Source organism: Cebidichthys violaceus, unplaced genomic scaffold, assembly GCF_023349555.1.
Source record: "Cebidichthys violaceus isolate CVI_PGR_0920_01 unplaced genomic scaffold, fCebVio1.0.p SCAF_13, whole genome shotgun sequence".
Lineage (NCBI taxonomy): Eukaryota > Metazoa > Chordata > Actinopteri > Perciformes > Stichaeidae > Cebidichthys > Cebidichthys violaceus.
Genome location: NW_027176296.1, coordinates 3,745,137 through 3,769,049, shown reverse-complemented (window position 1 = coordinate 3,769,049; position 23,913 = coordinate 3,745,137). Strand labels below are relative to the sequence as shown.

Sequence of the window (23,913 nt, the reverse complement as noted above, 5' to 3'; positions counted from 1 at the left end):
GAAAGAACTGTAAATAAAACATGTTTGAGGCCAAGAAAATGACCCACATATATGGACATTCTCTCCCGCTGTGCATTTAATCCATTTCACCCACTTGCCTCAGATTTTAACGACTCTCTCAGAAGTTTTGGCCTTTTCTATTTTTTATTTTTTTCCCAGAGCAAGTGTGAGAAAAACTCTCACATGGATGTAGGTCAGAATTTTTTGAGAGAATATATTTCTCATATATTTTCTATACTTTATCAGCTCGCACAGGAGCTTCCTGTGGTGGTTTGAACCAAGCTATGGGCGAGGGTACTTCCTCATTCAGCCATTACATCATTTGTTTCTATTTTCTGTCAAGCGTGACTGCTCGACAGCCCATCCGTATAATTAAAACGACCTTTAAGCAATTTGCTGCTAGGTTTCTAATATTTTTAGCCTGGTCATTATTCCCGATGCACAGATGTGGCATGTCAGGGAGGGAACATGGGCCTGACAGCATCTCACTCCTATTGTTCATTTGGAAAGAAAATTTGGGTATAGGTAGTCAGGTTGGTGATGGAGCTATTGCCCAATTTATTCATTCAAGTGTCAGTTATACAGACAAATATGTGTAGCGCCAATGTGGGGCTGAATTTTAGAGCTGTTACAGCCTGTCAACATAGTGGGAGCGCAGTCATTAATCACCATACAGTACATTTGATCAGAATGCAGCAAACCTCTACTGTTTCCTGTGATGGAAGGACAATGGAAGGCTGTGTTAGATCTTGTTCCGTTAATTGGGTTAGTGCAGCTAATGGCCATTTAGATGTTGGATAACATGGAGGCATTTTACTCCACAAATGTGGTGATGGAAGCAGAAGCTATCATGTATTCATTGTATTTAAATTATACTCGCGATAAAAAAAAACATACTTTTTTTTGTAATGCTTACTTTTGACTTCTTTGTGTATTTTGGTAGATTCTACCGAACAGCGGTGGCTTGCTTGCTAGGTAATTATTTTTAAAGTGTTCTATGCCACAGCAGAAAAACACTCTGCTGGTATTTGTTGTGTTATTTATTTTATTCTCACAATCCACGTGTGATACGTTTCAAATGAGATATGCAGAAAAGTGTGTAGAGTGGCAATCAGGAATGCCATAAGTGGTTTATAATTTGAGCAAAATGGTATGTAAAATCACATCAGCCGCATCCCCTTCTTCTACCCCTAACAGTTTCAGAGCATTTTCAAAGAAACGTTACCTCAAACTTGTTCGAGAAGAAACACAGCCTACTATACAGGGGACTTGGGAATTGAGAAGGGGAATTAGAATTACAATACCTGCATGCCCAGCTGCCCAACTCAAATTGCTCGGCTATTATATGCTTCTCTATGCAATATCCTGCTCTGTGCAATGCACGCTAATAATGAAGCTGTCTCTGGCGTAAGGATTTCCGTGAGCGGGTCATGAAAATTGGAATAGAGGGAATAAATGTGTGACTGTGCCGACCTAAATGGGCTAAGGGGTTTGCTATTCCCCAACCAAAGTCTCCGCTACTGTTTTTGTGGTGTCCGTTGGAAATGACTGCCCGTTTGCCGTGAACACGTTGGCAGTTTGAAACTACTCATAGCAACTCAGAAAGTGAAATAACCCCAGTAATATGAGAGCATATCCACACAGCTCTTTTAATATTACAAAAAAAAAACAAAAAAAAAACCTGAGAAATAATAAAAAACAAACAAAGACTTGCTGGCGTCCTTGGTTGACTGTAGCTCTGGGTGCAGTTTTTGTTTGGCTGCCAGCGCAGTTTCTGGCCCCGTTATTTCCTTCCAAATGAGAAGAAATGTCGTTTGTCCCCACCATGAGCGAGCGGCCGCTGAGATGAGGAATAGGCCCACTGCTTCACACAGACTAACGTGACGGGCTGCATGACATCACTTAGCCAAAATGGATTGCCACTTCAAAATGGGACTGTTCTGCCCAGTGTTAGCAAGGCTCTCACTGGAAGAAAAATAATTGACTCTGAAACGTATTCAATGTATTTTCATTTTGTTTTAGGTTCTGGCATCCTTGTTGTTTTCTGTGGGTGGCAAAGATTAGTTGGCAGCATTTGGTATCTTCTGTCTTGGATCTGTGTGGGGAAAAGTGAATTAAAGACAAGAATTAAAACTCCTTAATTAGAGCTGTTAACAGTATTTCAAGACGTCCTATAGTGTCTTTAATAACTTACACTAAGCTGGATTTCCCAGGTATGATATTTAGCTTGTGGAGATTAACCTGTGTACTCCCGCAGACTGAATTTAGGAGAATTATAGCGGTTGAAAATGATAAACATTACACACCCTGGGGAGGCCAATAAAAAATTGTCTGATTGGTCGACCAAAGACTGCCAGTGTTAGAATTTTATTTCACATGCAGTCAAAATAAAGTCATAGGTTTTTGCTGATTTGCAACAAATTATAAATAGTTCACCTAAACCACAAGACCACTACCAAGACATGCAGACAGTGTTGGTTTTATTTACTGAGGTATCGAGATATTTGCTGCTCAGATTTCTGTTGCCACCCTATTGAAATATCATGTTTGAAAATCTCATCAACAATGTGTCTTTTCACGAACAATGTCCTGATTGCTTCATATAATCACAGAACCAGCTGTCAACAGTTTTCATTAGAACCTATTTTCTTGTGGGTTTGTTAGCGGGTGAAATCTCAAAACTTTGGCAATTGAAACAGAAGATAACTGCAAGTCTGGATACCTCTTGGGAAAGTTGGGAAATATGTTTTTTTTGTTGTTTATTACATTTTTATTTATTTTTTGTTTTTGAAAAATATGAAGCAAATGCTAGAAAAATATACAAAGCAAGGTCATTCAGTTCAGAGGTTCATATTAGTCAGATGAAATGTTAAATGCACATAGTTGGTTTTGCAAGAGAGTGTGTGTGTGTGTGTGTGTGTGTGTGTGTGTGTGTGTGTGTGTGTGTGTGTGTGTGTGTGATCCTCCCACCCTACCTCCACTTTTTCTTAGGTGACCTGTGCACCACTCAGGCCTTGGGGACTCAGGCACACACATGGCCTGATCTGCTGCTCCTAAACACTTGGAATTTCACTCCAGCCACTGCATAAACACATGCACACAAACACACACACGTTCTCACAGTACAAGCACATCTGGTTTCCAGGATGGCGCTCATGAATGCAGACCTTTTAGCTGCCGGTACAGGCAGGCTGCTGGTGTTAATGACTGGGGCATTCCTATGCTCCCACGATGGAAACGGGGAGAGGATGCAAAACAGAGGCAGCCATCGTTTCTAAGGGGTAACCCAATCCATCCAGTGGGAGCTACGTGTGCATGTGTCTGTTTGCGAATAAAGGGCCGAAGAGGGTAGGCCAGCTAAAGGTCTTTGGGGTCAGAAGAGGCAGCCACAGCACCCCAGTGCTTATATGTACCAGGTCTGGCTTCCTCCCAAAAGCGTAGGGAGGTCACAACAATTTCCCTAAGTCAGGAGTGGGTCAAGGTCCCACTTCCCTTACATATCAGTCACTGAAGGATGAGGAGGAGAGCGCAAGACATGGCCTTTGTAGAATTACCTCCCCCAATCCCCAGAGTGTCAGGACTGCGAGGAAAGTATGCTGTAGTTTGGCAGGGCATGAGGTTATGTGAGGGGAAATGTGAAAGCTACGGAGGTTGTAGTTTTCAGCCTTCAACCTAAAATGTAAATATTCCGTTCTTAATTGGTGGGGAATTTCCTCACAGGTGTCATTATCTTTCTGGTTATTGGCACTGTCCCACGACGCTTTCCGCTAGGTTGTTCTCCAATGTCAGCACATCACCTCACCTCACTTGGCAGCAATAAGTGAACAGGGATGCTTTGCTAGGAAACTGAAAGTGAATACATTAAGGGTGGAAGTAAAACGTTGCCCCGAAAAAGAGCTCAATAATGATTTAAGTAGCTTGCGGTAGAAGGGATTATTTTACTGATCTTTTTGCTTCTTTTTTTTTTCAGAAAGGTTTTTCCTTGACCCAAATACCAGGCTTCTCTCTGTCTCTTCTCTGCTCACTTCCTCCCTCTGGTTCGCTTTTGAATCCCCAAAGAAGGGTACATACTCCATATTCATAGCAGTGTGGTCATTTAGCAGGTCGCTTTGAATAAAGCCCCTTCATCCCCCCAAAAAAAACACCTGTGTGAAGGCCAGTGCTGCTCACCCAAACCAGCCATCGGCGCTGTGAGAGGTTTAATCTCACAGACTCAGGACTAATACCATCAATATATTAAGTAGCTTGATCCCTGAGTTCCTCTGTCTCTTGACAAATTCAAAATGATTTTGGGGTAGAGGAGCTTCCTGCTTGGCACACATATCCGTAGATCACCGCAATGATTAACCGCCATGAAAATGTAAAACCCTCCATCTCTTGGTAAATATGACTCTGTCTGTCATTGCACAGCCCCAAAAGGTCTGCTTAAGGGCATGGGAAATTGGCCAATATTGGCTCATCAAAACGGACTAATAATTTGTGGCCCTGCAGTGATAAGTGCTATGAACTGAAAAACCGATCGGTGCCGGTTTTTAATATCTTAAAATAGGAATGCTATGCGGCATTCACTGGCCCTCGACAACTCAATCAATATTTGTGAACATGAACCACTCTCAAGCTATAGGGGATAGTAGTTGCTCATTTTTATGCAAGAAAAGTTATCCAAGGGCAGAACCGAAACATCAGAGTCCTGAAGTCTCCCATGATATTCCTTGATATTTATTTTTGATATTTTTCTAAATTTGCTACGGAGCGTTTCATGTTCTGGAGGCAACCTTACGGTTTTATCCTTGCACACACCCAGCCCACGTCATTAACAATTAAGGAGTATTTATTGGCAAGTATAAAGAATGATGAACATGTGTCCAGGGATAGTAACGTGGTCCGCTGCCTCAGCTGCCCTGCTGAGATCGAAACCCATCAGAGATCTGTCCTTTACAACTGCCAGAACTAATCTCAACTCAGGCACACAGCACAGCCCACTTAATATAAATATATATATATATATACTACTAATCCCTCAGAAGAGAGTAAAACAAATGAAATGAGAAGAAAAAATAGTTAGGGAAAAAATCTCATATCAAAATAAACATTGAAATAAATGCTAAAAAAAAAAAATTGGGTAAAAAAATAAATAATTTAAGTGCCTCCATCTTCCTCCCATCATCTGTGTTGCAATAACACATTTCAATGGATGCATGATTAACTTCACATCTGAAAACACGACCCGGCCACCCGGACGCGACTACAAACAGGCAGCCTGCGCGGCACTCGAGCTGTTGATAACAAAAGCCATCACCCTGTGCACCGCTAAGCAGTTACCACATGATTTTATGAGAGCCATGCTCATTTACGAGTGCAATCAGTTGCAACCCAATGCCCCATAGGATGTCAGAGTTAGCGCCCCTCTTTGTCCTATGATGATGGACTGTCTGTTCAATGGCGTTATTGTAGCTCTAGTGGCCATCCAGGGAGTAATACATTGATAACAATATCAGCTCATAAAGATGGGCTGTTGGAGAAAAGGTCACTCCCTTTCTTGCCCGTACTGTATCTCTCGCTCTCCCCTCCCTCCGTCTCACGATTCCTCCGTCGCTCCCTTTTCTGTCTGTGTCTCTCTATCTCGCTCGCTCGGGGTGACGACGGGCTGCCCCTTGGTGTGTAAGGAAGCTGGAATGTCATGTTTTAACTGGAGTTAGAGGTATGTTGACAGGCCAGACAGAGGGAACAGATGGCAGCGTGACATGCCCAAGGTCATCTGGCATGCCACTGTCGGGAGCGCTGGATTTGAAACCCAACTCTTTCTCGCCCGTTTCCTTTTTCTTTCTTTAGGATTTCTCCTCTCCCCCCCTCCCTCCTTCTGTCTTTCATTCTTTCTTTCTTCCACCTCTATCTCTCACCTCTTTATCACATACTCCTTTCTCTGTTTCTCATTCCCCGACCCTGCCTTCCCCTCTCTCCCCTGCTTGCCCTATCTCTTACTCCTTTTCTCTGTTTATCACCCCTTCCCTCCTCAATGTGGGTCACAAAGCCTCCTGTACAGGCTGCTGCCTATCTCTGCTTAAACACACTGCCCCCTAAACTCTCCTGACTACTCTATTCACAGACACACACACACACACACACACACACACACACACACACACACACACACACACAGAAACAGCTCATTGAACATCCATATTCTTTCGCACTTCCTTCCCTCTTTCTCTCCCACACATGCTCAGTTGGAGTCACATTGGCCGTGCACCCCGTAAAAACGTGCCAAGCTACCTCTCTCCCCCAAAGTCTCGCCCCTAACAGCCCTGTCAGCAGAGATGTAGAAAGAATCCAAATGAGTTTTAATTACCTGTGTAGCCATGCCTGGAAGGTCGTGCACCGGAAATCCCAACCCCACCGGTACAGTAAGCATGCCGTGTCGCAACACATGGCTTCTTTGTCTTCCAGCTAATTTCCAACAGAAGCATAAAGTAGAAAGAGAGAAAAAAAATCAGTGGGAAAAGGAGGGAGGGAGAGATAGGATGCGAAGGGAGAAAACCGCTGTTTCTGCTTGCTGCTTACCATCTCCGCTGAATGTTTTTGAGGGCTTGTACCAAATTCCCAAACAGAGCAGGGCAGAGCAAAAATGTCCTCACTTCACCCAAAATCTTGTCAGAAGTGTTCGTTTCACCTCAGCGGGCAGAGCCGTTTGTTCCAAAACAACATTGGCTTTTGCTGTGATAAAGAAAACATTGCAATCGTGATGCAAAAAGCAGGTCGGGGAAGGCTAAAAAGTCAGGAGGGTGAACATTTTCATTCACATAATTAACATGTTGGGAATAGCCAGCTGCATCCAATACACCGTGTGCAAGATTTGCATGTTTATCAAGCATGTCAGGCAGAGCATGTCCATCCTGCCCAGAACTGGTAACCTCTCGTTATATTTTTAATGTTCCCCGGTGAGACTTGTACGGTTGCTTTAGCTCCATTTGCAGCTTTCACAGGATGCTCTCAGCAAGACAAAGAGCGGCCCGTACGAATTCTAACGAGGTGAGGACGCCATGACAACAGCAGCCGCGCGAGGTGACATTTCCTCGACATGAGCAGCTCCAACAAATAAATACTCAAATTTGTTTTTTTTAGAAACCGCGGTTAAATAGGTCTGCCTCTACCACTCCCCAGATCACTGACTGAAAACAGTCTGTGTTGTGTTTAACAGCATGTGTTTATGGTTGTATTTGTAGTCATCCGGGCTGTGTTTGTCGTTGCTGTTTCTCAGGCCCTGTGATTATGCCTGTCGTTTTATTGGCACAGGGTCGTTTTAATATTAACAACATAACAATGGTAGGGCTGATTAGTCCTGAACGCAGCGCAGGACGGTAGATCTCTATCTGGGGTGATACAGCAGTAAAATAATGCTGGGAGAAAGAGAGACAGAGGAAGCACAGAGAAAAGGGAGAAGGAGGGAGGGAGGAAGGAAAAAACTGTTTCAAATCTTCTCATCTACAAAGGTTATTTTCTGAATAGCAAGTCTTTCAGCATAAAACCGCATGTTTTTCCTTGAATAGAAATATGCGTAGCCACAAACAGAGAGCATATGGATGTATTTATGGCAGGGCTTTGTTCTTGCAGTGTTGAATGTGTAATGTTGAGACTTTAAAAAGCGTCTTTTCATCTCTTGTTTTTGTCCTTCTTTCCCCTGCGTTTTCAAAAAGGCATTTAAGTTAACACTGCGAGAATGGAATTACAAGGTATATTACAAGTAAACGCCAGTATAATTTGTCGCAATTACACCTAGTCGTTGCTCTATATGTCCGGCACGCTTGCAGATTTCCTGCAGTTGTGGGAATGCTGAACATTTAACATTTAGTAATAAAAAAAAAAAGGAAATGAGACTGAAGTTTTCAATAAATAAAAAGAAAATGTGCTCACTGCGGACAACAAAACTCTGTGGCAGTCAAAGTTGGTCAGTATTGACGTCTCGGTGAGAAATTTGATTTTGTGAAAAACTCCAAAGTTGTTGCTTCGGCCATTAATCACCCGTCCCTGGAGAGGGGAACTCAGTGGAGCACAGGGCTCTCTCTGTGCTGCCACGACAGACTGAAAGCCAAACCCAGCGTTCTTGAACAATAGATGCCCCAACGTGACACCATTTTGTTACAGTGTGTGAGTGCATGTGTTTGTGTGAGGGGGCAGGACGGATTCTTGAAAGTACAGTGACACCTAAAGGCCTAATCCTATAGGCCCTCTCTGTCTCCCTCTGTCTCCCTCCCTCTCTCTCACGGACACTTGAGTCAAGGACATGGTGAAATTTGGAGAAAACTGATGAGTTTTCACTTTTTTTGCACTTGATAGTTCCAAGCGCTTGTACAGGGCATCAAATTCCTTTCCTAATGACATGCCTGGGGGCTGCCTGCAGGAAAAGTGGCATTTTCATCTTCCAACCTGAGCATCTGATTGGACATCGGATCGGAGCGCCAAAAAAAAATGGATTTTTTATTTTTTAATGTGCAATTGGAATGTTGCTGTGGGTCCTGTTTTTGTGCCCTCAAACCAGTCATTTCTTTATTTTATTTTTATTTTCATTTATTTTTTATTTCAGTTTCTTTGTGATTTTCTAACATTTGGGTAATGTAACAGTCAGGTGCATCTTGTGTGAGTATTTTGCACAGAAAATGTACTAGAATAACCAAAAATAAGTTTACCTCATAATTTATTATCAAAATATAGTATATTGACTAATTTAATGTGACATAAAGGTAGACTGCATTGTTGTAGGCCTAAAAAACGTAAAGATCATGAAGATCTTGACAATTGAGATATTTTCCAAGCCTTTTTTTTTCAATTCATGCATTTATATATTCCCGGTTGTGATGTTTTAATATGACTAACTGAAGGTCATATTTTATCTACATCTTTATTTCCCTCTACGTTCCTGCTCACACAGTGCTATTTTGTTTCCAACTGAGTCTATATTACAGTACAGAGCCGCTCACACACACACACACACACACACACACACACAAACACGCATTCCCCAGCTGAACAGTACCACTGTAGTGGTGAGATCCTCACTGGGCAGCCCTTTGATCTCGCCTCGTCTCTTGTGTCTGCTTTCACGGCCAGCTCTGCATGCAGAGCCGGTTTTTAATATGGCAGCGCACCCTGGGTCCCAGAGTAACAATAAACTTTACCTTCAACTGTCAGCAGGTCTTAATCACTGGGATTACTGCAGCACTAAATGTTGGATTCCTGTTAATATTCCTGCCGGTGAAAAAGGTAAATAGACCCAAAGAGATAAATATCGCCCACCCCTCCACAGAAATATCCTTTGGAGTTCACGATCTCAATTTCATCACTTGCAAATATGGCGCGGAAGTCAAAAAGGGGGAAGAATAAGCCTCGGTTTCAATGAATGTGGACAATCACAATGGAATTCTTTTTTCGGCGGTGAGCTTTCTCCCGCAAATGTACGATCGGTCATTCTCAAAGAGCCTTCAGCAGGGCTGTTATTTGCTGTCCCGTGAGGTACCATAGCTGGAGCTCACCAAGCCAACTAATGGAGCTTCAGAGGCCTGCAAATGGCAGGCAGCGAGCACACAGCAGCCTCTGTGGGCAAAATGGATTGTGATGTCCATTTAGTTTAGTTTCCCTGCGGAATGAAGAGAGAACAAGCAAGATTTTGCGGAAACAAAAATTATTATTATTATTCTGATATATTATTATTGCACTGTAGCTCAGGATACAGTGTTTTAGAATAGCGAACGTAAGAGTAGTAACAAAATATTTTGAAAATGCATATCTGTATATCATTACGTGACGACAGGATAATTGTATTTTGTTTTGCACAGTATATCAATATTTTCATTCATTTTTATCATATTTATTATTTTTTTTAAAACAGGAGGTCTTGGACTTAGTGTGTCCATAGTTTTATTTTTTGTCAATGTCAAAATTGCATCTCGTCGTGTAGACTTTCCTTACATTCCCGCTAACAGGCAAAATACTTGAAATGAGCACAAACCCAATTTGACAAAAGTCATCCATATATTCACACATTCTAAAAATGGCGAATAGTGGAGTGGAGCGTGCTGTTTCAGAAGCTAAATCCGTGCTCGACTGGGTCCAAATATTTTACCATAGCTTAGCTGCTCCACTAAAATCTGCACTTGTGTGCACCCCATTGCCCCTTCATCTTGCTTTGAAAACACCACTGGATTATAGGCCGTTGTTTCAGGACTCAGGCGGCTTGACTCTGTGGCGACACGGGTCTCACGCCTGTGTCCTGTTGTGGGAAATGTTGAGAGAGAGAGAGAGAGAGAGAGAGAGAGAGAGAGATTTAAACAATTCAAGAGTACAGTCTCTTCAGGGAAGAGCCACTGCAGGCTCTGAAAGGTTGGGCCTGTGAACAAGTGTTCATGCATTTTCAACAGTGATATCATTCACGGGGAATGCAATTCAGGTTGGTTTGACTGAATACATTAAGTAACAAGGGGCAGCCATTTATTTAGATTGTGCTGTATAGTCCGTGTTTCACGCTCTGCATGGCTGCACTCTGGTTACGCAAGCAAAATGGCTTTGTGTGCATTTGGATTTATTTTTTCCACAGTTTTTCCATCCTCATTTTTTCAATTGTACTCCAAGGAGGTGACCCTACGTACTTCATTTCTTTACTAGCACTCTAAAACAGATTTGAATGTATGAATAAACCCATGCAATCACATGCCTGCGACATCCCCTAAACTAGAACCACATGCATATTTTCACAAATAAGGTTTTCTCAAACATTTGTCTTTGTTTTTTTTTGTGTTTTTTTTTTTTTACGATAAGCTTGGCGAGTAAAGCGAATATTATCAGGCGGAGACGTTTCCATTCCCCTATTCCTTTTAGTTAATTGAATTGCTATGAATCCTGCTATCACAGTGTTAGCACCACGGATATATGATGGCAGTCTTTATTGAAATGATTTCCATGGGTGTTTGTCTCACTCCTGGCTCTGTGTCAGGCTTTTAGGAAGGGAGACGGAGAGAAAGAGGCGGGGATAGACGGGCGGGGGGGACATGGGAAGAAGAGAATATGAAATTGATTAGTTAGCTGGGATGGAAAATAAAGACTTCATCAGGATCACTTTGTGCAGTCTTCACAATCAGCTGTGAGACAATACAGCCTCTCTAATGAGGACAGAGAGGCAGGGACTGTGTGTGCATCTGTGTACCTGCATGATATTTGTATGCGTGTGTTTGCTTGTGTTGTGCCACTGAAATGAAAGTGAAAGGGATCGGAAAGAGAGAGTATGTATTAAGAGGGTTTGTGTCACAATCACTCAGATCCTCCACAAGAGTTTTCATAAATCAAAAAGCCTGCATCGCCGTTTCTCCATCCTCCAGGCAAAGATCCAAATGAATCTCCTTTTAAATTCTCACTTGAGCGCTGTTGAATTAAATTTTTGAAGTTTCGTCAAAGATTAGAAGTTTATTTATCATGAACATTTTTGAGGGAAGAAGTAGAAGTGGGACCTTCTGGGTGACACATTTTAATTCACACAGTAAACCCAACCGTTTGGATTGTCAGCAAATGCAATTATAAGTTGCTGTTAAAAAGAAAAGAAAGCCTCACACATTAGCACTGTATAGATTTAGAGAGTGTGGTTTATGTTTTTTTACATTTCATAAAAACAAACCAGTAGGATTAATAATATTTGTTAACATTTACAATTTGTTTAATACTTTTCCAATCAACCGTTTGTAATAAATATTCAATTAAATTAAATTAATAAATATTCAGCATTTTCAGTAACATTAGTACCTTTTGGTAAAGACAACTGAAATAAAAAAATTTAAAAAATACATTTTCCCGCAGCTACTGTCACTACACTCCAGAAATTGGAGAAATTATGTTATTTGGTCCTGATTTGTGATGAGCAGTTCAGAAAAGTAGTTTGTCAGGAAAAAGACTGAGACGGTGATTGAAGCTTGTAAAAAATATGCCAAATTACTTTATTTTAATTTCTCAAATTAACCCTTTTTTTCTCTATACCTTCAAACCTAACTAGATCTCTGTAGTCTCTGTTCATGCATTTAAGATTTAGATGTACTCTTACCATTTTTTTTCCTGCTACTTAGGAGCTTTTGTAGAAATGTATTTGATCTACATGTAGTGATAAACGGGGAAATAAAAGGTTCTCACTTAAAATGATCCTCTTTATGATCAACAGAAAACCAGTCAGAGGAAACAAACCATCTGTGTTTGTGTCTTGGTCACAGTTAGGCAAGTTACTGTTGGTGGTTCACGTTCTCCCTCTGAATCATTCATTTAGCCATGTAGTCTCTGCTCCGTGTACCTGAAACCCCCCCATTACTTTAGTAATAATTGACACATTTTAAAAGCAAAAAAAAATAAAAAAGTTCTCGCTGTGCAAATTAAAATATATTAAAATAAATTTACAAAGCAATCACAATTGAAGAATATCCGATATTCTCAATTTTCTAAATGTGCCTCTCCTTAGCTCTTCATCAGGGTGCCAATAACGCTGCAAGGCACTATATTTATAACACTTCAATACACAAGACCATCATTTAAAGGATAATTGGGAAGTTCCTATTATCAACACCAAGGACAGTTGTGAGATTCATTAAACTCAAGTCTCCAACCATGGGGGGAAGATACGCACCAAACTGGGGCACGTTGCAACAGCCAATCAAGACAGAGCACCAACAGGCAGGCGTCCTATCAGGAGCCTCCTCCAGGTCATGCTGACGAATCACTCAAACTTTCTTTTTTTCTCTCTTCATTCTCCCCTTCTTACTTACTATCTCTATGCTGATAGAGTATTCTGACTGAATGTGGGAACGTCTGTATTGCCACAGTGTTGCTCTCACACTCTCCCCTCCCCTGGTTATTTTGGTACGGTAGAGAAACTGTGGCTGACTCCTGGAAGAAACCCTCTGGCGGCTGCTATTTATAGGGAAGGGACACAGTCACATTTGCATCTGGAGCTTATGAGAGACAGTAAGACTGAGAGAGAATGAGAGAAAAGCATGAAGGATACAGTAAATTGTTTAAATAAATAATTTATCCTGTAACCTAAGTCGTTTCTTTCCAGGACAAATAAAGAAAGAAAGGGGAGGAAAAAAGGGGGGAAGCAGGCGGGAGTGTAAGGGAGACTTTGTCCAGATTCTCTTTTTCTTGCCCCCTTGAGTGAAAAAAACCCACCTTGAAATAAGACAGGCTGACCCAAATTGAATTAAATCGATTTGGATTCTCCTGAGCCTGCTTTTCCACAGTGTACACAGTATTATCCTCCATTTCCTGTGACAGTGTCATGAGCAGTATGCATTACTCAGCTCCTTATAAAAATACTCCGGAGCTACGCTATCGATTCTTGTGCTTCAATAATTGAGCCGCCAATGCAGAACAATGACGTCCCCGTTGTTTCCATTTGTGCTGTTGAAAGTGCATCTCCCTTAAGGCCTGCTCGCGAGGAAAAAGCAGCGGCCTGTAGGTACAGAGTGAATACCTTGATGTTCACGATGGCATCAGTACAATATGTATGGATTCTGACTCAGACAGAGAGGACAATCCCTGGGTCTGCCCCCGCAAACCACGGGGCCTGAATGCTGATTAAGTCCTGGATATTTTTAGGATTCAGGTCTGATTTCTTGCTGATAAAATGGAGAAAAGAGAAAGAGGGGGTGACGGAAAAAAAAAATAATCGCTTTGATGGGTTAAACACGCTTTCTGCCTGTGCTCGTGGACTCTGTTTGAAGTTGCATGTTGATGTTGGATGTGATCTGCATGAGGCTCAAAGTGTGCAGCGGTCAACATGAGATGGAGCGCACAAACGCAACACAACGCTCGCTACGTCACTGGGAGCATCACAGAGAAGCGAAGCGGGGCCTCTCGAACAGATCACAGCATCCTAAATCTCTCCCTCCACAGCTGCACGCGCTTCGCGAGAGGCTGAGCAATGGAGATTGTGTGAGCTTATTTTCCGTCTGTGTCGGACGTCTCTATATGACAACAGCCAAAATATCCAAGTGGCCATCCTGGAGCAGGTTTTGGGGCGCGTTAGGGTTCACCGACACATCAAGACGGCATAATCAAAGAGTGGCGTTGAAGTGTGAAAGGAGTTGTGTTCTCAAGGCTGTCAAATGAGCCCATTTACATCAGCGTTGTTGTCAGAATTTTTTTTTTGGGTGGGGGGCTTAAGATATAAATATGTTAATGCACGTTTACCCCCATTCACCGCAAGGGCATGGGCGCATTGAGTGTGGTGGAGCACGCAGTTGTGTTGTTGGAAGGGGGCTGAATGGGGAGAGAGTTAAGGAAGAGAGGCAGAGGGAGAAGTGGGGATAAAAAGATGGAGTGAGGGAGGAGAGGGGGAGGGGAGGGGGGGGGGGGGGGGGGGGGGGGGGGTTGTATACATTATTAACTACGACTTCATCACATGTTCCCAGTTTCTTGGGGACTTATTATTCTGAGGCGCTTTAATGAATAACAAGAAGAGAGGGCAGAGGGAAAGAAAGCGAAGGGGAGTGATTGATGAAGCGAGTGCAGACACCGCCACCAGCTGGCTCGCTCTAGTACTGCTCCACAAACAGGAATACCAGGGAGAAATACTGTTTGTAAAAATAGCCACTGAGGGCAACAACCTTTAAAAGCGTCCCTGGCATTAGCATTTGACAAGGTCCCCGCCTGCCACGCTGCATATAGATTGGGATTTGCTTTGTCAAGGATACCTGTCAAGCGGACGCATGACAGCCAGATTTCATGAGCTCTGCGCAACAGCGAGGTTGGACATCGAGGCGGGCACTCTGTAAAGCCTCCCAGTGGGGGTGTGTGTGTGTGTGTGTGTGTGTGTGTGTGTGTGTGTGTGTGTGTGTGTGTGTGTGTGTGTGTGTGTGCGTGCAGAAAAGAGAGAGAGAAAGTATGAGTTAGAGCAAGTCTTTGTGCTAGAGAGTGTTTGTGTTTGCAGGTGTGTGTGTGTGTGTGTGTGTGTGTGTGTGTGTGTGTGCCTGTGTCCGTATGCGTTTGTGTTATTGCAAAAGAAAATTGGAGGTTCGCTGTATCCAAGGTGACCGCTGCCTCTCCTTATTTTCCTTTTTTTTTCTCTTTAAGAGTTGGGTGGGGGCTTTTCTGATCACCAACGTCCTACTTTCCACAAGTTTATCCTCTCACGTAAGAGGAATGGACATTTCTGTGTAATTCCCTGCCATATTACTCACTGTCTGCTGGTCATTACCAATGCAGAAAAGGAGACAGAAAGAGAAAAAGGAGGGAAGGCAAGAGAGGAGAGCAGGCTTTCTTGTTCAACAACCTTTTGGCCACATAGAAAGGTTGTGCTTATAACTTGTCCTTTAGTTTCGGCGATGTGATCTTGTGTTACGGTCGTATGAGCATCCTGCATATCTGGTTGTTAGACTGAAACTCTTCAAAAGAGTTACTGAACAGTGCTGCGGGGCCTCATGAAGAAGAACGCAGAGAGAGTGAGTGACTGGAGAGAAACTGAGGACCTTCTGGGGGAAGAGGAAGAAGAGGATGCGATATCAGAAGTTGTCAGGTCCATTTACAGAGCGGTGGGATTCAGGCCTGTGCGCTCCCTGCTGCTGCCTTTCGTTCGGGGGGGGGGGGGGGGGTGCTGCATGTGTAGAGGATTGTTGCATGAGAAATCATAAGAGCAGAAGAGCCTTTTCACTTTTACCTGATCCCTTCATCTGTCCAGTCCCGAGGCTTTTCTCTGCTCTTTTTAACCTCAAGCTCTTCTTGACTCCCATCCATACAAATGAATATGTGGCGGCATAGACCACAGGAATGCCACGCACTGACCTGTCCTTTAGAAGTGTTTTCTCATTAATAAGTAAATGAATACATCAGTCACTCCAACAGTTACTCTAACAAAGTCACTAACTTCAATTAATATATTGGTTAATGTAAAGGTGCCCAACCAACAAGGACACAGACTTTTGTGTTGCAGTTTTGTTTCATAGTGTTCCCAGTGCTCATCATAGTTTTGGATATAATGTGAAAGTACCGTGACATTTTCATTTTACATTCCAGCCTTCACAAATTAAGCTTTTTGCATAAATTAAAGATAAACAAAAAGTCTGTGCTTAGTTGAAATAATAACATTGGATGACATATATTAAAGCTGTAATGAATACAAATGGATTTGAAATGACAGTAAAACTTGAGCTGAAATGATGAATCAATTAGTTGATCAATAGAAAATGTACCCTGAAACAATTTTATATCATTAGTGTCAGCCCTAAGTAGGGATGAGGGAAAACATCTATTCATGTAAGAATCAAGATTCTTCTAAGATTTTGAATCCATTCAAACTTCCAAAAATTGAATTTTAAAACCTTTTTTGCTACAAAAGAACAGATATGGCATTCTGATATGAATGTTTCATTGTGAAAAACAAAGCAGCACTACCGAGGCATGACGGGAGTCTCACAACATCACTCTCATTAACTAAAATATAAAATGAAAGGTTAGGTCAAGCTGAACAAGGAATAATTCAACAACATTTGTAATGATGGCGAAGAGAGAGTTAGCGTCCTAACGGCAAATGGACTTCATGTAAACAAACGAGATAAAATTGACGTCACCACTTAAATGATGGGTGAGTAGTACCTGCCATCTTCAGACGTTTTTAAACAGAAAACACACGTTTAACATTGTGATATTTACTAGAAATGCAATACAATATAGCCAACAGCAAGAAGTAAGCTAGCCTACCAATTTTTATTTATGTAACTGGCAGCATTTCTATTTGAATTTCTACTTCTTGAAGTCACTCAGAATTGATTAAAAACGTGTTAGTGAAATACCCTTATACACACTTTTAGCTGCTTTGATGCCATAATTTGCCATACTGAAATGAGTGCCCCTATATACTGAATCGATTTTGAATCCGGAATAGTTTTGAATTTAAAATCATTTTTCAATCAGATTGGACCCCAAGAATCAAAGTTAATTGGAATTGTGAGATACTGAAAGATTCACACCCTTAGCCCTAAGTATAAGCAAACCATTGAACAGCCACTCAATTAATCTCCAGACCGGCCATAAAGAAATGTTACACTCGTTGGCAAAAGAGGAAGTCAAAACAGTGGGATTTTTTTTTGCAGTGAGGAACGACGTTAAATGAAACAACAGGGCACATTAATTAGGTTTCAGCGTATTCTCAGTTGTCGCCTCAGTTTTGATGCCACTCCAGATCAGAAGCAATGTTGATGGCAGAAGTTAGTGAAAGGTGACGTCTTGTCAAAACTTGAATACCAGCCCGTCTGTAATGGCTGTAAACTTCGACAGTCCGTCTCCTACAAATGATCACAGTCTGGCCTGGTCCTCGTCATCTTTATTTTGTAACTCTAACCCCGTCTGCAGCTGTTTTTGCAGCCCTTTGATTTTCCTTTTTCTTCCCAACAATCAGGCCAACTGGTACTGTGTTGCACTAAAGGCTGCTACTTCTCTGATGTGTGACAGCTTAACTGTTTCTCTGCTTGACAAAGACTGAGTGCAGCAAACAAGCAGCAAAGTCCCAGGGATTCAGCTGGTGGCTACCGGCAGCCCGACTTCACAGACATTGCTAACCGTGTTTATTACATGGGGTCAGAGGTCGCGCATTTCTTAATAACCTCAGGCGGGGGCACGCCGTCCCGGCTGGCTGCAGAAAAAAGGCGGTGGCGGACAAGAGCGGCTGTCGCACTTGTTTCCTCAGAAGACGAAAGGAGGGGAGTGACTGTAGAGTTTGAGTTTGAGAGTTTTGGGAATTGGGAGGGTCTACACCTGTAACCCGTCACTCAAGGCCTGTCATCGCCGATCTCGGCCATTCATCATGTTTGTAAAATCATTAATCTCATTCCTCCCCAGGAGCAACTGGTTGCAGATGGGATCCATCCCTGTCTTGTTCCGCTAAGCGATACCTTCATCTGTTGCGTCTTGGTACTGAGGCAGCTTACATCCACGCTGACAAGTTAAAATCTGACATTAAAGCCTGTAGTCACTCTTTTGTCCCAAGGTTGTAGCACGCACTCGCAATAAGCAGTGACATATAAATGTATCAGTGGGTTCTCTAGGTGATGAAAACCAGGATGAGTTCACATGCAGCCTCGAGACGAACTCATCTATCATGTTGCCGTACAAGACTGGACAAAAAGTTCACATGCGCAGACCTGAAAGCAGTGGGTTTGTACGCTGGCTGCGGCAGAGGTAATCTCCCAAGACTTGGCTTTATTGCCTCTCTCAGCCCGATAATGATGTTAGGACTGTGGGCTGCTTTGGTTTGTCGTGCTCCGGCTCTCCAATCAGCCTCCATTTGGCTTTGGGGAAGAAGCTGATATTGGCCAGACTGCATTGAAACTTCCCCTAACAGGTTGAACCTCAGTTTGCACTGCAGACACACATAATGAAACTGACCCACACATACACATACACACATACAATGAGATGCAAACTGAAGATAAACCTGTTTTTTGTTTTTTTTTAACTACACATTTACAAATGTTATATAATTTATATATAGGCACTTACATATGTTAAAACTCCTTAACAAACAGTTTTTGCTTTTTGTTCCCTTGTGTTGCTGAAAAGTTGAAGCACACGCACGCACGCACGCACGCACGCACGCACGCACGCACACACACACACACACACACACACACACACACACACACACACACACACACACAAGGGGTCTAGGGTTGTCACAATACTGTTACCTTGAACTATCTATTCAATAACATGTTCAATATCACAGGGTAAAAGTAACACACCATTGAAACATTACATTTTTGATTTTTATAAAAAAGATAAATGGTAGCCAGTGTATCGATACTGCGGAAAATGAGTATTAAAACCATTTCAGTATCAATACATATATATATATATATATATATATATATATATATATATATATATATATACAAACTAAGTAAACTATTCAAACCCAAGACTCTTTTTTATGGCTGCACCATTATAATGTGCACTTATTGTAAGATAGCTGATGCATAATTCAATACACTTTTACCCAAAACTCAGCCCAACATATTTGGTATCTTTGGAAACTTTGGAACTCGGCTAGAATTCTAAAATAAAGTTCTGTGGGTTTGGACGATATACGGCTGCACAGCATGAGTTTGTAATGACCGAGCCACAGACGGACTGCTGCTTGTTAAAGTTTTTTGAATAAGAGTTGAGATTAAAGAAGGAGAAAACTTTTGCGTTTGTAACTTTGGTCTTAATTTTTGTTTCTGTGGCCGTCGTCTCTAGAGGTTATGACAACACTGGACTTACCAAAATAATTGCTGAGCTCTTGGTACGTGGCTATTTTGCTTCAACACAGTCCAAGAGAACAATTAACATTATCAGACAGGTAGTAGACAAGCGACCTATGATTACCCGTAAAAAAAAACAACAAAAACTGACGGATTTTTTACGATGGGACAATTTTCTCTCTGCAGTATGTTTATCCAGGGATCTTTTTTTAAACCAATCTGATCATCTGACTGCTAATGCTTCTTGCCCTGTGTCATCATGTTCCCAGATCTCAGCAATTAACTTTGTGAGTGTAAACGTTTTATTACTGATAGCATCGATGGCAAAACCTACAAAAATAAGTCCAGAGTTTCATGTAACTGGAATTCCCCTTTAATAACATTGTGAGGACAGAGTGGGTGTAAAGGTGTACATGTTACTGTTGCCAAACAACATAAAATAAATGATGCAATTACTTAAACAGTACCTCACATCCCTCTCCCAAATTGCACAGCTGTGACCATGTCTGTGTTTGTGTGTGGCCGCTCGTTCACGTGCTCTCTTCTGAATTTATCATGTCACATAAACTCATGGTTGCTAAACTCTTCAGGGGGCCTTTTTAAGAGCCATATACTTTCACATTCACACAAAATATAAAAAACACACACACACACACACACACACACACCCCCAGCCTTGCTTCTGGGGTTCAACAGTTCAGATGGTCACCTTGTGAACTATCCTTCAACCTCCGTTAGACATCAGTGGTCCCTCTACTCTCCAGAAGCAAAGGGAGGACTTAAATGAAATAATAAATATCCTCAGTATGGCTCCCACTTGCGCACCAGGCCACTCTGACCCCTCTCAGGACCTTCCAAACCAGGCAGGAAGAGCCAGCGAGGGGCAGGGAGTGGGAGGATGTAGGAGAGGGAAGGCTGTACGCTGCTCAGGTGACCCAGGAAATGCCTGGAAAAGGCTGGGGACCATATGATTGTTTCAGCGAGGCCGGGCGGTTCAGCAGTGGCCGACAGGAAAAACCGGAGCCATGGCTGATCTGGGGTGAGCCAAGCTAAGCCGGGCAGCTGGCAGACATCACAGGAAATATGTTTGTGTGCTCTGGACACAGCAGGTCAGGAGGGCTATGATCCAGGAGGGAGAGAGAGGTGGAGGAGGCAATGGAATAAGGAGATAAAAAAGGAAAAATAAACTGTGGAAGAAAAGAGAAAGACTAGAAAAGGAGGGGGCATGAAACGGAGTATAAGCTGCTAAGATCAACAAGATAGAAATTACTGCAAAATACACTTCCTGTTTTTTTAGGTTTAGTGTGGAACTGAACACAAAAAACTAATATTCAGTAAGTAGAAATGAAGGTGGGATTTCTAAAACTCTACTAAGATGCCCCACAGAGCTGGAAATATTCTCCAAAACATCTGTTACGTGAACATTCATTCATCCACTTCTCCCAAACTATATTATCTTTAACAAGTGATATACATCGACTCTTTTTTTGTCCTTGACCCCAAACAGGACACTGTAGGAGTGACGTCCACAGGCCCAGATGCTGCGCTCTGTGAAAACACGGTGTGGGCGATCCCCCTCTCTCTGAGGGCTCGAGTTCAGAGCTGTTATAACATAAGAGGACAGTGGGATTAGGTGAAAACCTACAGCTGTGTGTGGGGTGGAGAAAGAAAGGATACAAAAGATTAAAGGATGGGTGGTGGACTGAATTCTGGAAAGATTGAGCTTGACATTTGTTTGCAAGGAGGTGCATATATATGCATACCTTTACATATGTGTATAGATACGGAGGTTAGTCGCTAGCACGCAGAAGAGGACTGTAATTCACTGGGCAGGCTTCAGTCATGAATGGGTGGGTATTTAAATGTAAATCTGGGTGTTGGATGAGGGCGACCAGGTGCAGGTGACCTACACTTCTAGATGAATACAAATATTTGTAAACGTATCCTATAGAAAGTATATGTGTTGATAAACCCACACAGTTTGGAAACCCACACAGCTACAGTAAGTATACCTTTCTTATGCATTCCAGTACAAAATCACAGTGTATTTCACCTCTATATCGAATAGGGCTTGTATTCATGCTGGACTGTCACCGTCCAGGGCACGCAGAAGAATGCAGATCTATTCCTGTATTGCAGAACCAAAGTTCACAAGCAATTTTCTGCCTGGTAACTTTCAGCTGGACGCCATTAGCATGTGCTGAGATTACCACAACAAGAAAATTGGCACGTGAGCTGGTCAGTCTTTGGCAAGAGTAATTCAAACAGCAGAGCTGGAAGGCCCGTCCGCGGTTTCCCGGTCTGCTACAACAACAATGGAGAGAGTTGTGTATGAGTCAAGAACAGTGTGTCAGCGTTGCTACACCGTTGTAAGGTATGTGAATGGGAACACGCACATTTGACGGCATCACCCAATTGAAACTGGAATGAGGTCATTCGAAACCCTCATCAAAATGAATGAAAAAAAAGTTTTGTTCTTCCGATTTCATAGCATAAGAGATACTTTTCAGTCTTTTAACCTGTTGTGACCTGTTGCCTTTTTGGGAAAGTGTTCAGTGTAATGTGGAAGAAATGTTCCTTATTTTCATAATGAAAAAAGTTTACCAAAGCTGCAAGTGGGCAAAATGCTACCTCAGTCCCCAGCAAGACGATTTTGTCCATCTCTGACACTGAACCGAACCGTGACTTCTGTGCATCATTACACCCCTTATATTTAGACATTCAAACTAATAAGAGTATTGCACAAAACAATAACAAGAAACGTGATGCTACTTATATATGTGTGATAAGTGTGAATTTTACCAAAACTTGTTGTTTTGACCAAGCAAGAAAAAATCAGAGAGTGTGTCTACATGGACATGGCACTTGGATTGGGTAATTAAAAGAAACATTTGAATGCTTGAAGAAAAAAAAACAGTCAAACAGCAGAAAACATGGCAGCAGCGTCAAATAGTCCACCACATCCTGAACGGAATCCAAACCCAGCTGTTTGCCAAAACTCATGCCAGGAATCAAATATCCAGCTATTTCACTAACAGAGCTGACATCAACCGATGTCCAAACATCAGAAGTAGAATCACGATGAATTGTTGTTGCTACAAAGTGGTAGAATTCAAGCACAGGAAGGAAAAAAAAACCCTGCTCTGTTTTTCTCATCTGGCATCATAACGCCGTTTTATGAAACATTTTTGATATTTAGCATAACAAGAATAGTTTGATCACATTTGTAATGACTGATAAAAACAGCTGTCACAGTGCCTTTCTGTTGTCGTACTGTATCTCTTTCCTTCTGTCTCTCCTTCCAAGAGGCATCCAGGGACAGGCTTCAGTACAGCACATTTCTAAACAGCCTGTCAATGGGGGTTCGTTTGTTTTACTGTCCCAGCAGGAGGGCTGATGGGAGTCAACCGGGGTCAGGGCAGGCTGAGACTTCATAGCAGTACATTGACAGAGGGGCGTAGCCTCTTCAGACCCCACAGATTGCTGGTTCAATAACGGCTCCTAGCTCCGCTCTCGGGGAGCTTGTATACCCTTTATAGAGGACAACTTTAATCAACCCTGGTTGAGCTGTTTGTGTTATTGTTTTAAAGGAGTAGTAAGTCATTTATTTTTTGTAAACTGTGTCAGTTTTTCATTTAGGAGTGCGGGGAATGCAGTAGGCCATAAACTTTTCCTCGGCTTTGCACCATTTATGGCTTCCATACGGGAAATGGAGGGAAATTTTGATCAAGCTAGTCTTTAATTTGAAGGTTTAACGTAAAACGTTCGTGTTCCATATGGAGAATGGTAATAGCAAAATGAGGATGTTATTAAAAATTCAAGCAGCACACCATTTTAGCATAGATGAAGTTACTTTTTTTTGTTGGGGGATGTATTGAGGCCAGAGTTTTTACCCACCATTGTCGTCGTCTTGCGTTGTGATGTCCCGCCCCTGGAGGATGCGCGAGAGGAGTTTACGGGCATGGCGAACAGCTCTTGGCAGATGTGAGCATCTGGGCTCTGCAGAAGGGCTACTTAAAGAGGCCTTACAGGTGCTGTAATGAGCAGGTTTTTAAAATCCCCTCGCCGCCTCGCTCCTAATCAGCCTCGGGGCTATTTTTACCAACCCCTACGGGCCCCTCAGGCTCATCCACTTTCAGTTGCTCTGAGAGGGCACGTTGTTCTCACTGAAACAGACAGAAATACAGTGACACAGCACACACTCATGTACTTGCAAATTCAGTATACACACGCACAATCACACATCGAGCCACACATTCATATCTAATATGAAGCCACAGGCAAGACAGTAGTCACATGCTTCCACTGTGTCGGAGCTCTTAGAGGTTCCGGTGGTGGTTTAAAGTTTTGTCTGAGAAGTAGTAAAGGATTTAACTTCCATCTCTCGAGAAATTGAAACGGATATACAACATTGAATTTAAAAAAGACAAAGTATATAATTTTTCTACAATTTAAAGCAGTTCTAAATGTAATGTTCAGATTTCAGAAGTTGCCGCAGTGTTGCAAATCAATGTATGAAATGTACAAAAAGAAGTTTAGCAGTAGCTAAAGTGTATGCTTCATAGAAACCTGATATAGATTAAGCAGTTTAAATTGAGATTTGGATCAGTTTTGGATGAATAGCTGAGGCTCATTGGTGTATTAGGAGTCATAT

General features: G+C 42.3%; 1 long non-coding RNA gene across 1 annotated transcript; it reads right to left on the bottom strand.

Moving 5' to 3' along the window:
• Window positions 1-1,665: 1,665 nt before the first annotated feature.
• On the bottom strand, window positions 1,666-6,756 carry LOC137870121 (uncharacterized). The gene is made up of 4 exons (XR_011102678.1): window positions 6,562-6,756; window positions 6,350-6,447; window positions 2,976-3,081; window positions 1,666-2,095 (listed from the first exon to the last, which is right to left on the bottom strand). It is a non-coding gene; the product is annotated as an uncharacterized lncRNA (long non-coding RNA).
• Between the last annotated feature and the right edge of the window lie 17,157 nt (window positions 6,757-23,913).